Genomic DNA, 4,373 nt, shown 5'->3' on the forward strand with positions numbered 1-4,373 from the left:
AGCCCTGCATATAAATATCCGGAGATCGCAAATCATGCACTGTAATCCCGAATAAGTTGACAAAACTCAAAAAATTTGAGGTAATCAGTTACGTCAAATTTTTTAAGTTATGAAATTATCTATTTTAAATAAACAGAAACATTAAGTTTTGAGTTTGTTGTACTCATGCAAGACACTTCACCTAACTTAAAATACCCAAGTTACTCAGCTTATACGTTTTAATTGCAATTAACTTAATTGTTTTAATTTTTCCAAACTTTAAATACTTAGTCACCCAGCTCATACATTTTAATACCAATTAACTTAATTGCTTTAATTTCTTTCAACTTTAAATACTTAAATCACCCAGAACATACATTTTGATAGCATTTTTTAAAATTAACTTCTCCATCGTCAGTTTCACAAATAAAATTAGCCATTATTTTAAACTTTAAACCCCATAAATCTGTCAAAATAAATCTGTAATTTAAAACACACAGACAATACCATTTTAGACATTTATTTTTAAAGAAAAAATGTCCAACAGTACTTTCAAATTTGTCTCCTATGCAATTACAAATGTCTTAAAACAATAAAAACTATTAGACATAAAGAGATTGAAAATGAACACTATTCTGAAATTAATAAAAATTACCCACAATGTAAATATGATATCAGACATAAGAGCCTCAAGAAAAAACAACTATAAGTTTGATAAAATTTAATAATACATTAATAAGTGTAAAACTTAGTCTTAAGGCATGTGTTCAACAGAAGCAAGAAATTCAAGCAGGTTTGGGACAAGTGAAGAGTTAGTAAATGACAGAATTTTACATTTGGACAAACTATCCCTATATATAATAAAATGCATACTTACCAATTAAAGTTAAATAAATGTTTTGAAGTTACTACCCCAGAGACAGTCTTTATTAAGTAAAAAAAAAAACAATCAACTCATTCTTTAAGGTTTCCATGCTACGAGACTTTTTATTTTCCATCATCCATGCCAAGCAAAACTTTTTGCACAAGTTCAAAGTCCTTTACTACTGTATATATTATGTGAAGAGCATACATTAATCCATACAAGACAAGAAAGGTCTGGAAGTGTGCTGTGGGTGGTGTCCAATTCATTCTTCAGGACAACAGAGACCCTCAGTGAATGCAGGGCCAATAAAGCATCTTCAGTCAGCAGGATTATCAATCTAAAAATATAATTCAAGGATATTAATGTAAGGACAGTATCAAAATGACTGAGCCAATATTATATGATTCATCAACTATTCGTGATTACAAATATGTTAAGTAAAAGTTTTCAAAACTTTCATCTTTTCATTAAACATGCCTAATTGTGAAAAGAATGAATGAAGTCTTACCAGGGTGTTCCTAAAGAATCTTAAGTCACGCTCACGCAGCAAGACCAAAAGACCTCTGATAAGAGTAGTCCGTCATGAACTGACATCATGCAGTTCCTGGAAATCAAGTATAATAAATGATTTTAAATCAATTAAAAAAAAAAAAAAATTCAAATGATATTTTAATGTATACTTTAACACGTGACCCCAAACATACCTGCTCATCATAAACCTTTAAAAGATTAGCCAGGGTATCTGCTGTCTTGGCAGTTTTGGATGCTGTTTGCCTTGAAATTGTCATCAAATGAAATAGGTGGTGGTCCAGTTGTGCAAAGAATTTGTGGGGAAAATTCTCATTTGTAACATGTTGGTACTCTGCAAACAGCAAAAAGAAACAAGAGAGAATTTCATAAAACAAACCCACACCACAAAATATACAATTCTAGAAAAAAAATGTATTAATATTATTATTATGTTTCATTTACTTATCTATTTTTACCTCCGATGAAAATCAGGTGTTGATCAGATGTTGAAAGCAGGATCTTCATGTTGTAAACTGAACTCAAGGTCTAGCTGAAGTTTCACTTTCCTTGTAGTTCCTATCTGTAGTCAGCAACACCCGACCTTCAATTCTGTATGTACACAAAGTCACAGTGTCATTTAGCTGAGAGTGGAAGTAGTACAATTGCATGATGTCTAACGTTAACCTCCAAAACGGTTAGCAATAGAGCTGATTATCATGTTAGTTGCTTTGATTTGATGAACACAGATTTAATTTAAACAGTATTGAAATTTCTAAAACTGAATAGGACGACAAAGAAATTTAAGGCCTGATTTTAAAAGCTAGAAATAACAATACTTACCTTATTGTCTAATGATGTAAAAATATATAGACTAAAATATTTATATTTTTAAGATATAAATATATTTTAAGCTACAAAATTTGCACATCAGAAAACTATGTCTTGTTTACCACGTCTTGAATATTTTGTTTTGTTATTATTTTATTTAATAACATAATTTTGTATTAATGTGTTATAGATATGCATACTTTGTTTTTTAGGCTGTTTATATTCTCTCCAGAGTAAACATTTAAAAAAATAGATTGAAAAAAAAAAAAACTTTTATCATACCTTTAAAATACATTTGACCTAAATGACATTTAAACTCATTTAACTGATCGCATTAATCAGGTAATCATTGATTTGCAGAGATGTCGTCTTAAGCGCAAGGAAATATTAAGTGTTGATCAGTGCTGGTAATTGAGGTAAAGTTAGTTTTATATTTACACATTCAGACTTTCTTCTTATTAATATAATTTCAGAAAGGTAATTTTTGCATATTCTTAATGGTGAAATCATATTAGCAGCCAATGATTTTCAAAGTACAACATTGTTCAGTCAAAAAAAATAGTGCATTTAGTGTAATGTTGTTTTCATGTCATACTTGCATGTGATTTCAGAACGAATAGACAAAGTACCATGGTAAACAATTTATGGAGCGAGTCACAAGTTGTTACTAAATGAATGTATGAATATAAAACCAACTTTACCTCAATGTGGTAGTGTAAAATGAAGCTCTGCTCTGTACCTGCTCAGGTGAGGAGCGCAGCTTAAATGTTCTCCGTCAGGCTATCCTCATACATGGATCAGCAAGCAACAAGCTGCGTGTGACAGAGTTAAGTTTTGAGACTACGTTTTTGCGCGTCATCAGAAAATACCGTTAAGTGTTTAGGCGGAGATCATTTGAGTTATGATTAACGTTATGTTTCTTGCGCCTTTCGTTTCCGAAGTGCCTACAGATTGCAAAGATAATACCACATTCACACACTGGATGGAGTTCAGCGCAGCGCCATGACATGCGGTTGTGAGAGCGCGCGTCTCCATGACAACTTCAGCACAGGCTGAGAAAAGGCATACTCGCGCCAAGATTTAAATTTTTTTGAAAAATGTAATCTGCCGATTTTAAATATTTTTGTCTTTATCACACTCTGTTAAAATTCAGAGTTAACACGTTACAACTAACGCTAACGTTGCACTGATTCTAACTTTTTAAACAGCAATGTTAACTTTAGTTAGCAACAAGTGAGGCTAAACATGTTTTCTGTAATGTACGACATGTAAACACACCCTGATTAACTCTACATTACATTGAACTGTTACTGTGATTATATTAATTAAAACATACATTTAATATTTCTTGGATTTGTAAATATTTTACTTACTGTAGTGTGAAGCGAGGCCGATCCGCCATCTTGAAAAAAACGAATGAAGCATGAGCACGTATGTGAACCTGGATGACGTCAGACGCAAAATCACTGGGCTGACAGATTTTGAGTTAATGAAACTTTAAAGAGACATTTTGTATAAATTAAACCCAGCAGAATTGTTCACCTTACTTGAAAGATTAAATTTTTTCAAACTCAAAAATAAGAAAAAGTTCTAAATACTCATCAAGGTTAATTAAGATAAACGAATTTTAATGATTTAAGTTAATAGAACTCAATTCAATTAATTAGTTACAGCATTAGGGTTTACAGTGTGTAGCCAGAGCTACATATGGCTGCATTTCAGATCAATCGGTACTTTTTAAAACACTACTGGTTGGGTTTAGCAAAGGGGTAGGGTGGGTTGATCAGTCGGTTGGTCAGTCAGTCAGTAGACATTAGCTTCTGGTGGATTTACACAAGAACAGCAGGCGCAAATGGCACTAGTGAGATAAATTTGAGACCTGAAAAGGCATATACAGCACCCTCAGGTGGACTTGAGAAAACAAAGACTGCAGAAAAAAAAACTTGGCTCCTGGGACGTATTTTGCTCTCTCCAGAAATATATATAGTGGTATATTTTCAGAATGAGCCTGGGTTGGAATTATTCCACTTATACTATGGTTGCCACTATTAAAGACATTATTTAGATGCTACATTCCAAGACATGTCAGGTTTTGTCCTGCTTCTGTGTGTTTCTTATGCCTTTTTTTTTTGATTATATTTTTGACAGTTGTAGGCTGTGAAATAAGTAAAATAATTTAGCAGAGAGATAT

The 4,373-nt window shown here is 32.2% G+C and overlaps 1 long non-coding RNA gene across 2 annotated transcripts; it reads right to left on the minus strand.

Moving 5' to 3' along the window:
• Positions 1 to 936: 936 nt before the first annotated feature.
• LOC147842637 (uncharacterized) lies at positions 937 to 3,600 on the minus strand. Of its 2 annotated transcripts, XR_015497853.1 has the most exons (6): positions 3,556 to 3,600; positions 2,922 to 2,994; positions 1,831 to 1,963; positions 1,549 to 1,706; positions 1,353 to 1,448; positions 937 to 1,181 (listed from the first exon to the last, which is right to left on the minus strand). It is a non-coding gene; the product is annotated as an uncharacterized LOC147842637 (long non-coding RNA). The 2 variants fall into 2 exon arrangements; XR_015497852.1 differs by lacking the exon at positions 2,922 to 2,994.
• Positions 3,601 to 4,373: the final 773 nt, after the last annotated feature.

This window comes from Danio rerio, chromosome 8 (assembly GCF_052040795.2).
Source record: "Danio rerio strain M-AB ecotype USA chromosome 8, GRCz13ab, whole genome shotgun sequence".
Lineage (NCBI taxonomy): Eukaryota > Metazoa > Chordata > Actinopteri > Cypriniformes > Danionidae > Danio > Danio rerio.